This window comes from Brachypodium distachyon, chromosome 2 (genome assembly GCF_000005505.3).
Source record: "Brachypodium distachyon strain Bd21 chromosome 2, Brachypodium_distachyon_v3.0, whole genome shotgun sequence".
Classification (NCBI taxonomy): domain Eukaryota; kingdom Viridiplantae; phylum Streptophyta; class Magnoliopsida; order Poales; family Poaceae; genus Brachypodium; species Brachypodium distachyon.
Window position 1 is genome coordinate 22,082,454 of NC_016132.3, and position 13,823 is coordinate 22,096,276.

The following is a 13,823-nucleotide window of genomic DNA, read 5'->3' on the forward strand; positions in this document are numbered from 1 at the left end:
CGGCCACCTCATTACATCTGTCAACCAATTGTTCATAGGATGGACTTAGTTGATCAAAGTATTTAGATACGCAGTACAGTTAACTGCATACAGCCTTACATGGAATAGTACTTTCTTTCATGCGAGTTGACTTCTTATTAAAGATCACTGCTGGTCGTCGATCAACCGAGCTCTCCTTTGCCACAAACGACTAGACGAATGGCGATGTGTGGTGCTGTATAGAGGGTAATCCGATAGAGAATAGTCAGATACACGGGACTCATGTGCCAACTGCGCGTTACTGACGTTAAGGCGAGCAGAGGAAATCATGTAAGCGATCGCCGCATCCCGCAAGTTGCGCGCGTAAACTCTCGGGTCCCGTATTTCTGCGCGCATGGTCAAGCAAACCGGCCGGAGCTGAACTGAGGGGTCGGGAGAAGCATCTGCAGTGGTCGTGGGCTGGCCACGGGTAATTTGGACGGTTGGTTTATTTTCGTCTCGTTGCCTCGTTGGGCCCGGACGGTAGCCGGTTAGTCCGGCCAGTTCGGCCTTGCCAGATCACTGCTTGGGCCAAATGCCGTGGCACCGGGCCTCCAAGCATCTTACCTTCGTCATCGTTATTCTCTATACCTATACCTATATAATATAATATAATAATATATATATAATAAATATAAAATATAAAAAGTATGGACCGTTCCCTTCATCAAAAAATTTCGTCCCCTGTCAAAACGCTCTCCTCGTCCGATCCCACGCCCCAGCCCAGCACCCCGCAGGCCCAGCAGGGCTCGAAAGAAGAGATCAATCGGGCCCAGCACCCCGCAGCCCAGCAGTGCCCCAAGGAAGAGATCAATCGGCACGCTCGCCTCGCCTACCAGGTTCTTCCGATCGATCTAGATCAGGCAGGAACTGCCATATACAATAATCACGTAACTGAATCCAATACGGCAGCGGCCATAAGCGGACGCGCGCATGTATACATAACCCGTATCAGCTTAGGTACCGTCCAAAATACCCTAGGAAGAGATTGATCAGGCACTTTCCTTCCCTCGCCCCACGCTCGCCTCACCCACCCCAGGAAGAGATATCCATCATCTGCTTTCCAGCAACGATCCACGCCCCGTCCCCGCGTCTCACCAATCAATCCAGCTCCAACCATAAGGTATGATCCTTTTTTCGCTGCAAGTTTTTCACAGTTAAGATGATAGCAGCAAACCAGATTTTGGCAACTTAGATCTTGAAACTACCAACAAACATGGAAGAAAAAAAACATATTTAGTGCTTGTGTACCTCCCAGTTAGCCCAGCGCTCCATCAATTGAGTTCTTTTAAAGATTTGCTCGGCTCTCTGAAGAAGATAACATGGATTACTGCCAATCATCATTATATATTCAGCCGTGTCATGCATGAAATTCAAACTATAGAGTAGACGTTCATAAAGGTCATACCCCGAAATCAAAGAAGAAATTTGACCTGTCTACCATAAATAATTCCAAAGCACTTCGCCGTAACAAGTATCTGCAACAAGTCATCAAAATCACCAACTGAGTGGATGAAAAATAAAAACTAAACTATATGGTGCGTTGATTCACAGATGCTGCATCGAGTTATTCACTCTAACAGCACAGAATATACATATTTTGTTAGAACAAAATAGGAAATATGCATAGTACAAGTATATCAAAAATCAGCTTCTAACACTGGAACCAGATCAGAAAATATAATTTACCTCCTGCTATATATCTGATGTAGAGAAGAGACCAACCAACTCCTGTCTTTATCTTGCTGGTAATATTGGCCACTATACAATGTACCACAAGATAAAATTGATGACTATATGCTAATGCCACGCTGAAATCAATATACCTTAATAAGTTGATGAACAACCATCTGCTAATTGCATCTGACTATCTATGCTAATTCTATTTTTTTTACTTTGTTGTACCTATGCTTTAACCATGTGTTGACTCCATCCTTTTTTTGTGCTTGCAGAACATGGATCAAGATTTTGAAAACCGGCCTTTAAAGAAAGCAAAAAATTGTGAATCAAGTGTTTTGGATGATCCATTAACATCACCTTCCATCTCAGCATCATCTTTGATTTCATATCTTCAGATAAATAGTGATCCATTGGGATCACCTCCATCAACAACCAATTCGACATCATCTGCACTTTCTGTAATCATGAACGAAGAAAAAGCTTCAGCAGATGATGATAATCAAACTGTACCTCCATCAGCAACAAATTCGACACCGTCTACAGTTTCTGAATTTATGAACGAAGAAAAGGCTTCAGAAGATGATGATAATCAAACTGTTTCAGCAAATGATAATAATCAACTAGATGAACATGAAGAAATCACAGATGATCTGACATATGACTATCTACCACAAGGTATTATTTTTACTTTTGTACCTACGCTTTGCATTATAACTACAACCAATTCGACATCATCTACAGTTTCTGAATTATGAACGAAGAAAAGGCTTCAGAAGATGATGATGATAAGCAAACTGTTTCAGAACATAAAGAAATCATAGATGATGTGACATATGACTATCTACCACAAGGTAAAATTTTCTTTCTTATTATTCTTCTTATTATTTTACTTTTGTAACTATGCTTTTCATTATAACTATCTGTTGATTCAAACTTTTTGTAGATTATGCATTGAGCGATTTAGATGAATGTGCTCATTTAATAATAAACGACTCTTCAGAAAAAGAAATATTGGTGAAGATAGATCAAGTATTTGTCGAACAATGTGAATTGGTATGCCTGCAAGATAGTACCAAATGGCTTAACGATGCTGTAAGTACCTTTACTAACAATAAAAATGTTTATGATTGTTGTTAATATATTCATTAATATATTTTTAAAATGTTTATAGGTAATCAGCGCATACATATGTTGTATAAAGGAAGTGCATGTGCAAAATAAGAATAACCCCATAGTGTATTTTGAGAATCCCTGTTTCACCGGACTGTTAAAACGAGATGGAGAAATTGGAATACATGGAGCTACCTTTCTGACAGATATTGTCGTAAAGTATCTCCAGCATGACATGGTAATATCCATATCCATAATTGACAAGTTTTCTAAATTACTTCAATTACTTCATTATTATATATTTATTGTAGATTAATCTTCCAATAAACATCGAGCGCTCACGTTGGTATTTAGCTTGTGTAAATGTTAAAAAGTCCGAGATACAAGTGCTCGACTCATTGTGTTGGGAGCACAACCGAATTGACCTCACTAAAATGGTTAGTTGCTTATAGCTCTTGAATGTTACATGGGTCTTAAGCTTATGTGTATTATCTTTTTTAGTAACATTAATAATTTTACAGCTGCAGGGACTACAGTATCATTTGGACATTCTTAAAACTCAAAAAAACTTATGTAATCATAATTGGAAAGACCTCGATGTTACTAATTGGGCGATTACGGAAAAACTCCATAATCCAATTCAGGAAGATAGGTATACATATATAACACATATATATTTTATAGTGGCTATATAATAAATGTTGGTTTTCATGTCAAGTATGATTTTTTTTGTTCGAATCATGCAATTCATCTTGTGGTCTATTTATGCTTAAATTCATGGAATATTGGAACGGACATACACTATCCCAATACATCACACAGGTAACTAAATAATTCTTCTACTTGATAATATAGTGGGCGCCCTTTTAATTGTTGATAGATGCTAATAGTTGCTATACTTCGCAGAAAATTATTACTGATTTTAGATATAAGTTAGCTGCCATACTAATATGTTGGAAAACAAACACGGCACAAGCGAGTGCAATGATTGAAAGTGATTACAGTGAGGAAGATCCGAACGATGTTATGATGTTGGAAAGCCTGGACTCATTATCTTCTGTGGAAAAAAAAAATACCGATCACTCATATCTGTTCTTTCTAACATGAGTGTACATGAGTTACAAGGTGGACTTTGTAGCTACATCAAATCAATCAAGTGTGCAGAAACTTTAGAGTAAGCCATTAATTGCATATGATTTTATTTTAATAATTAAATATAAATGACAATATACATTATCTTCTTTTCTTTGGGACAATGATTTGCATGAAAGTATGGGTACAAAGCTCTAAACCATATCCCATTAGCTTAACTCTCAAAAAGCTGCAAGGAATGCTAAATGAAGAATTGCCAATGGACTGTGATTGCTTCAATTTGGTCGTACGAAAGGTTATGTTTGACGATATCCAACAGTGAAAAAAAGAAAAGGAATGATATCGAAACATTATATTGACATGCAATTTTGGGTATTTTCTTACATTAATAACTATATTTTTTATGGCTATAATCCATATTAAATCTTTACTTATATGTTACATATCCTAGATTATTACTGATTTTGGAAGACATCCCAAATTCCGGAAAAAGTTAGATGTGGAAAAACTAGCATATTCCGTCCGTAGCTGGCCTGGTATCAAATATAATGTTTCATCCTGCAAAATGGTAAGGCAATACCGTTCCTACATATGGTTTTAAAATACAGCTAATGTCAATCTTATTTCAGATTCATATTCCAATAAAATCCAGCCGTGAATTCATTCTATTCATACTAGACAAGGATACAAGAACTGTCTACATTTTGGACCCTACTCCTATTGATCCCATCTATCAACGCAACCCACATGCAAAATATGTGTACAGACTTATATGGATTGCTGAACATTTGCCGAAAGCCATGTCAGTGACATGCCCTGGGTCTATCCATGAAAATATTTTACTATGGCATCAAGAAATAATAAATAATATTCCAATTCAGAACAGGTAACATGTTTAATGAATAGAAATATGTACGACATTTATATTTTTTACACTGATTATTAATATATATTGTAGGGAATTGTCCGGATATCTTGTTACCCACTTCATGTCCACATGGGATGACGAAAAAGTGAATTTGCCATTTTTAAAGGTAAAAAATATCATAAGCATTTAAATCATTATATTTTTTACACATGACATGCTGATCCTATTTGTTTACAATGTATAGGATGGATATGAACTCAGAAAACAAATTTTGGGAAAGCTACTAACATTCAAGGAAAATGAATGTGAGGACAACATGCCCATCGGTGTACTTGATTTCATCAATTGTATCAGGAAAATCAAACCAAATATAAATGTGAAGAACTGAGGATCAAGACGCAATAAAGAAGCAGAATCTCCAACTCTATTTCCAGTTGGTGCTTCATAACTGCCGCCACACTTTTAGAGGATGTCAAAGACTCAAAATGTTTAGTTTGAATTGCTTTCAGGACTACATATGAGTAACAAACTGTGATGTTTTAGTTTTTGTCCAAAACCTGGTAATTGAGTTGGAGTGAGTTATTATGATGTGTATGTTCTTCTATAATTATATCATATATAGTTCCCACTGAGAATGTATTTCCTATTTGAGATGCTTGATGATCAACAGTCAACGAGGCTGCCAATCAGACCCATAGCCCCGTGCAAAGAAGATAAATGTTCTGACTTATCTGTGTTGATTTATGCCCAGCTGGGTCAGCAGCAGGCTCAAAGTTTAGGTATCCAGCGCCGGTTGTACCAATCGTTGACAATCTTCTTCTTGCTTCAAACTCATAATCTCCAATGAGCCCTGTGGCAATATTGCCTTTGTGGTGCACTTCAATCTACAATGATAAAGTGAGAAAAGAGTACAGAATGGTAACAGTTATCCTAAGTATATAGAGAAGAAAAATAAATAAAGGATGATTAGCAACACGAACCTCCAAGTGATCATGGTCTTCTTCTTCTTCATCATCGAAAGCAGTAAGCAAAGCTGCAGAAGTCAGAAACACAGGAAGATAAAAAAAATAAGGAATTGTATCAATAACTATATATACAAAAAATAGGAAAAAGGGCTCGAATAGAAAAAGAGAATCAGACTCAAGTTCCGAAGTAATTACAGCAGATGAGATCGATCGATTCCTCTAACAGTTCGGTCGATAAAAGGCATGGACCCTTTTTCCTGACCAAAACCAAAACCAAATCGGGCCTCGAAGCGGACTCGAACACAAGCTCTATGTACCCAAGACACACACGATTCCTTTTGAAAAAACTATATTAGCACCCACCCCAGGAAGAGATCGATCAGGCTTTCCTTCCCTCGCCCCACGCCCACCACGCCCACCCCAGGAAGAGATCACGTGAAATTCCCCTCTTTCGGTAACTCAAAGATAAAAGATGAATAGAAAGCAGAACTCACTTTGCTGTAATGAACTTGATTATGTGGTCGTGTTAATGCTATTTACCAATTCAAAACTGTCGTGTTAATGCTATTTACCAATTCAAAACTGTTTCTGTTCTTTTGTTTCACACATTGCTGTTTTTTTATTGCATCTATGGACTGGTTTGTAACTCAAATTGAGATAGTCTATTTGTCATCTTCTCCTGCCTAATCTTTGTGTCTATTTGTGTTCTTTTGGAAATTGTTTGACATGGGTTGGAATGTAGGTAGTTGTAAACTTGTAATTCCTTGTGAAGTTCAAGTTAATGTATTTCACCTGTTAGACCTGATCAGCATTTACATTTTGATGCCCCAGCCACAGCTCAAGTTCCACCCAGCCTGATGGATGCCCTGCGGTCACCAGAGCGTACTACCTCCAAAAACATATACAACACAGTCAACACAGGTAATATTTTTCAGTTCAATTGCAAAATTACTATGACACCCAACAAACAACTAATTAAAATTCTAATGCAGGAGAAAATGTGGGATATAATACACAACAAACTCCACCAGATCTGAATGAACTTAGGAAACAACGTGCTAGAGAGCGATAGGCCCAGATGGATAAACAGAAGAAGGATGATCTGAACAAGAAGAAGCGAGAAGCCTACCATCGAAAGAAAACTACAGCAGCCCCTGATGAACTTAAGAGACAACGTACTCAGCGATATGCCTAGATGGATAAACAAAAGAAGGATGATCGGAACAAGAAGAAGCATGAAGCATATCATCAAAAGAAAGCTAATCCATCCGTTCATTCGCAAGAACCGCATTTGGCGACAGCTTTAGGTGTGCCCACCCAGATACAAAGCACACCAATTGGTATTGATTCCCAAGAGTTGGAATTGGTGACAATTTCAGGTGCTCGATAAGACCCCACCCCTTCCATAGTACACCAAGAACCCACACCATCCATACCGCGGCAAAAAAAAAAGATGCCAAACAACGGAAAAGCATGCAGGATAGGGAAAGATATGCAAATATGACTACGAAAAAAAAAGCGTGCATGGGATACGGGACGATATGGAAATATGACTCCCGTGCAAAAGCAAACAAAGAAATCTCGACGCGAGGATCGACACAACGCTCTAAACCCAGAATCCATAGCATTGGAGAACGCCTTCTATATCCCAGAGGTTGTTCATGCGCAGCACGCCTCCATACCCGCGTGTGATTGGTCCATTCCTGAGGTCACCGGTACCCCTGTTTTTGTCCAAACTACTTCGGAACAGATGGAGAATGAGGAGACCTCGAGCATATCCTCAGTAACATGTCACGGAGAAAACATGTAACGCCTGGAGAAAGGAAGAAATTAATGTGTCGCAGAAACGAAGAATTTTATGCAAGTAGTAAGAAGAAAGCACCTGAAGCTGATGGTAATTTACTTGCATCATTGTCCTGCTCTGATATGAGACATCTCTAATGCTCATACTTCCATGTTTTGCTCACAGATATTGCCTTTCCAACACCCAAGGAGCAAGTACATCCAACGTGCCCACAGGCCAATCCTAATGGTAATTTAGTTGCTAATAATTTTCATTCTGAAACCTTTTTCAAGCGTGGGCCTCACAAATTAATTGTACAACAGGAGATCATGAGTACAAATGTTTCCTGTACTCATGTTCTTATAATAAAAAAATTCCATGTTTTCCTCACAGATGTCAGCTCTCCAACTCCCGACTGCCAAGTACATCCAACGTGCCCACAAGGCAATACTGACGGTAATTTACTTTTTAATATTCCTTCATAAACCACTTTCAGACTTGACCTCTTGAATAATTGTATGACAGGGGATGATGAGGGTGTCATATTAGAGGAAGACTCTGATGACGACGAAGACTACATGTTTGCTGGACAAGGTAATTTCTCATGTTCCAAATCATCTTGAGTATATATGATGCATGTTTCATGAACTCATGTTTCTAATAACCATTTTAGAGGAGGAGACCAATGAGGACGTCATAATGGATGAGCCAAGCGATGGCTATGCTACGACTTCAGACACACCAGATCCCTATGACATGGTGTACAGCAATATGCCTCTAGAAACGCACATGCTAAAGGATGTGACAGATTGCATACATTGCCACACAAAGAGGTTCGAGTTTGAGTCGCCTGGGTTCTGCTGCTGTGGTGGCAAGACAAAACTAGCCAACCAAGATACACCACCTGATCTCATGAGACTATGGACGAGTGCAGACCCTGATGCAAGACATTTTCGTGACAACATCAGATTTTTCAATGGCCATTTCTCATTCACCTCGCTGTACTGCAACCTTGATAGTGATACCACAAACACATCAAGAAATCCTATCTACACTTTTCGTGCCCATGGACAAATGTACCACAACGCGCGGTCTTTTGGCGCACAAGATGGTGTCGAGCGCAAACACCTAGAGCTCTACTTCTATGATGATGACCCCAGTTTAGAGCATAGGTATCACAGTTGTCGGAAAGAGCATGCCGAGAAAGATAAAGAAGTAATCAAACAACCGGTCGACATACTTCGTGGCAATCCGTACGTGGAAAACCTCAGGTCAATGGGGCAGGTCGAGGATGTTGACGACTACCGCATAACTTTGAACCTCGATCCACGGATGGACCAAAGAACATATAATGCACCGCTCACTTCTGAGGTAGCTGCTGTGTGGGTGGAGGGGAGCAATCGCCAAAGACAGTTCGACCATAGCGTCATTCTGCAAGTGAATAACAGAGATGTATATGGCATCCGATCCTACCATGGCTGCTACGACACATTGTCGTATCCTCTATTCTTCCCCAAAGGCGAACTTGGGTGGCACAGTGATATACCTAAATACGGTGTCAATTATGCGGACGTCATGGCAGCTCGTGCAGCTCCTATCGCTCATCGTGGCAAAGATAATGAAGATTATGAAGGTTTGTTTCTAAATTTACTTGTCACCAGCACATTAAACACTTCCCACCGTGCTATCGATTTTATGACACTATTAATTTTGAACAATCCATGCAGCTTCTGGAGGCAGGCTATGTGTTTCCGTACGGGATTACTACTGCTACAAGTTCCAGATCCGTCCAGGAATATTCAACCCAATCCTGTATGGCAAGCGTCTTTTCCAACAGTTCGCGGTAGACACGTACATAAAGATCGAAAGCTCTCGTTTGGACTATATATATCGGGTAATCAGGATAACATAAGGGCAGATTTGTACCAAGGCTTGGTGGATAGCTTGAATGCTGGTGAGGGCAGGGCAGATGCTATTGGAAAGCGGACAGTATTGTGCTCATCGTTTATCGGAGGTCCACGAGACAAGAGACGTCGCTACATGGATGCTATGACTTTGGTACGCAAGTACGGAAAGCCAGACGTATTTCTCACGATGACCTGCAACCCAAACTGGGATGAGATCAAGCGCGAACTGTACCCTGGCCAAACACCTCAGGATCGCCCAGATCTTGTTGTGCGTGCATTCAGGGCGAAGCTAGAGGAACTCAAAGAAAAATTGTTCCAAAAGGACATCCTAGGCAAAGTAAAAGCATATGTGTATGTGGTGGAATTCCAGAAGAGGGGACTGCCCCATGCCCACTTCCTTCTCATCATGGAAGGGAAGTACAAGCTAACATGCCCCGAGCAGTATGACCGCCTTATAACAGCTGAGCTCCCAGACAACAGGAAGTACCCAGAACTATACAAGATGGTCGTGAAGCACATGATGCATGGCCCATGTGGTGTTTTGAACCGTGATTGCCCGTGCACGAAGGATCGTGATGCTTGCAAGAATCATTACCCACGGCCATTCAACCCGGCTACAATACAGGGAAAAGACTCCTACCTGCAATACAGAAGACGTGAAGACGGTCAAAAAACGATGGTTCGAAAGGCATGGCTAGATAATAGGTGGGTCGTCCCATACAACCCACACCTACTGCGTTACTTCAATTGTCACATAAACGTTGAAGCATGCGGAAGCATAAAGGCTGTTAAATACCTGTTCAAGTACATATACAAGGGCCATGACCGCGCGTCTGTCGCTATGAGCCAGGCTGACAAGACAGACAGAAACGGAGATATAGACGAGATCAAACAGTATAGGGATGCTAGGTGGGTGACGCCTCCAGAGGCCTTGTGGAGGACATACGGATTTGAATTGAGTAAAAACTCACCACCTGTGATGCAACTGCAGCTCCATCTACCAAACATGCATATGGTGTCGTTAAAAAAAACCGAAGACCTACAACGGGTAGTCAACCGTAAAGGGGCTGAGAAGTCAATGCTTACAGAATACTTTGAGGCCAACAGATTACATGTCGAGGCCCGTTCTATACTGTACCGGGATTTCCCCGAGTGGCATACTTGGCAGAAAGCCAAGACAAAAAAAAAAACAGAGCAGACATGCCAAAACAGTAAATACTGGCAGAGAAGGAAGAAAAAAATAGGACAGGTTGGACGAATTGTGTCAGCGCATCCGGCCGAAGGGGAATGCTATTACCTGCGAGTTCTCCTAAACAACGTCACTGGCGCAACGTCCTTCAATGACATATAGACCGTCAATGGCGAGAAACTACCTACATTTCGAGAAGCCGCACAGAGAAGGGGATTAATCGAAGGAGACAACAGTTTAGATGATTCACTTACTGAATCTACGCAGTACGAAATGCCACCATCTCTACGAAGGTTGTTCGCAACAATATTGGTATTTTGTGAGCCAAGCGATGTTCGCGGACTCTGGGAGAAGCATGTCGACGCAATGTCCGAAGACTTTCGCCGTGATAACTCATCTAAGGTTTCAGCCGAGCAACAGGCTCTAATAGATATCAAGAATATGTTACAGTCAATGGGCAAGGACATAAAATCTTTCCCTCTTCCTGATATCATAGAGGGACATGACACTGCCAATGGTATCGCACGGGAGATCTTTGAGGAGTCCATCCTCCAGCCCTATGAGGAGGACACAAAACTATCAGAGTCACTTAATGCCGAGCAGAGGGCAGCATATGATGAAATTATGTCCACCGTTGGCGGTGACGACGGTGGCGTGTTCTTTGTGGACGGACCTGGAGGAACAGGAAAGACTTTTCTGTACAGGGCTTTGCTCGCTACAATACGCAGCCAGGATAAAATTGCAGTGGCGACAGCAACATTCGGTGTTGCAGCTTCCATAATGCCTGGTGGAAGAACTGCACATTCACGGTTCAAGATACCACTGAACATCGACGATGGCGGATTTTGTAGTTTCACCAAACAAAGCGGCACCGCCAAGCTCCTACAATCAGCCTCACTTATTATCTGGGACGAGGCTTCCATGACAAAGCGACAAACAGTGGAGGCACTGGACAGCAGTATGCGTGATATAATGAGCAAACCAGCCCTGCCATTCGGTGGAAAGACAATTGTGTTTGGTGGAGATTTTAGGCAGGTACTGCCTGTTGTCCGTAAAGGGTCAAGGGCTCAGATAGTTGACACATCACTACGCAGGAGTTACCTTTGGGATTACATGCGACACCTGAAGCTGGTACACAACATGAGGGCACATAAAGACCCGTGGTTTGCGGAATACCTGTTGCGCATCGGCAATGGCACCGAGGAAACAAATAATGATGGTGACGTTCGCCTTCCAGACGAGATATGCGTGCCATCCACTGGAGAGGACACTGACCTTGATGCACTGATACACCATGTTTTCCCCAGTCTACATGCCAACATGTCCGATCAAAGCTACATCACATCGAGAGCAATCTTGTCGACACGAAATGACTGCGTGGATAGGATTAACATGAAGATGATAGAACGATTCCAGGGAGATGAGATGGTGTATCACAGTTTCGATGAAGCTGTTGACGACCCTCATAACTTATATCCATGCAACTTCTTGAACAGTTTGACACCTAACGGGTTGCCACCACATCTGTTGAAGTTGAAAATCAACTGCCCTGTTATTCTCCTCAGAAACATTGACCCTGCAAACGGCCTTTGCAATGGCACGAGGCTCGTAGTACGAGGATTTCAGTGGAATGTGATAGATGCAGAAATTGTTTTGGGGGACCATGCTGGAAAGAGGATTTTCTTGCCAAGGATCCCCCTCTGTCCGTCTGATGATGAGATGTTTCCTTTTCAGTTCAAGAGAAAGAAATTTCCTATCAGGCTCAGCTTCGCCATGACGGTCAACAAGGCACAGGGGCAGACTATTCCTAATGTCGGAATCTACTTGCCCGAGCCGGTTTTCTCTCATGGGCAGCTGTATGTCGCCCTATCCAGATCCACGGCCAGAAAGAACGTCAAGGTCCTTGCAGTCCAGCCAACGGACACTAAAAAGAAGGGCTCCAAGGGTACTGCTAAAACGTACACTAAGAACATCGTCTATAAAGAGGTCCTTACATCATAGAAGAACTATTTCAGCAGACACATATTTATGAATTAGTTTATTATGTGCACATCATCTATGATATATAACATGCTATTATGTGGACCAAAAGAATTAGCACATCAAGTGTGGATTCATTTAAATTAATAGTAGACACATATTTATGATATAGATTTTTAACCTTGGAGATGAAAATGGTGTACTTGTCATCAATCCATTGCTGAGCTTGCAGGACCACGTGACCATCGCTTCTTTTCACGGTCATCATAGAGTTGGCATATGAAAACAGATGTGAGCTATGTGTTCTAGATACAACATGGACTGATTGCATGTCTATACAAACAAATTCTGAAGGAACGAATCGCTGAAAGAAAAATGAAGGAGTGGTGCAGTTACAAATCTTACCGAAATAAGGGCAGCGCCACAACACCACTTGTTCAACGGACTCTTAACATTTGTCCCAGTAGCCATGTAACCATTCAGACCAGCAGCAAAATGTGATAACACACATGTCCCAAAACCTGAAAACAACAAGAAGCTATCAATGGAATCTGAAATTCTGAATATGGACTAGGCATAAACATTCTGGACTGGCCCAACACAGAATACTCAAACAAAGTGGCGGTTCAACATAATAGAGATTTAGGCTGCTGTCTTAGTGGGACAACCATACGATTCAGAATTCAGATACTATGTCCATTAAACAGAGGGACAAGTCCAAAACCTATCATTTTTGTTTCAGTTGGGCCATTTCAATAGCTACCTAGGTTTCATTGAAGAAATTCAGAATGAAGGTAATACAATGTTTCATGAACATCCACCATCTCATAGACCCCCTAAAAAATTACCTTTTTCAGATCTTGCCTGAACTGCATAGTCTTAAACAATCTCTGCCAGCTTGATCAAAATGGAAGAATATGCTCTTGCTTGGAGACCAGTTCTGCTGCAAGAACAATAAAAGTTCCACAAAGCAAAATTGGACAATTAAATAGGTTTTGACATTAATTTGAGGATGCTGGACACCTTCACCTGATAAAACAAGCAATTATGTCCCCAATTTTATGTCTTTCTTGTGTCATTGTTAATCCTTCTTGCTTGTGTGATCTGTGTTTACAATGGCACCTAATTTTAGGTAATAGAGTAAAACTGTTGTTTCTTATCTACCAAGATTGATCCAGCCATCTTCTGCATAGAGATTATATTTTATCACAGTCACAGACCATCAAGCTGA

The 13,823-nt window shown here is 41.1% G+C and overlaps 1 long non-coding RNA gene across 2 annotated transcripts; it reads right to left on the reverse strand.

The window, feature by feature from the left end:
• Window positions 1-1,277: 1,277 nt before the first annotated feature.
• On the reverse strand, window positions 1,278-12,839 carry LOC106866123. 2 transcript variants are annotated; one of them, XR_002962963.1, is made up of 4 exons: window positions 12,774-12,839; window positions 1,708-2,154; window positions 1,427-1,496; window positions 1,278-1,326 (listed from the first exon to the last, which is right to left on the reverse strand). It is a non-coding gene; the product is annotated as an uncharacterized LOC106866123 (long non-coding RNA). The 2 variants fall into 2 exon arrangements; XR_001406051.2 differs by lacking the exon at window positions 12,774-12,839 and having other exon boundaries at window positions 1,708-2,432.
• Between the last annotated feature and the right edge of the window lie 984 nt (window positions 12,840-13,823).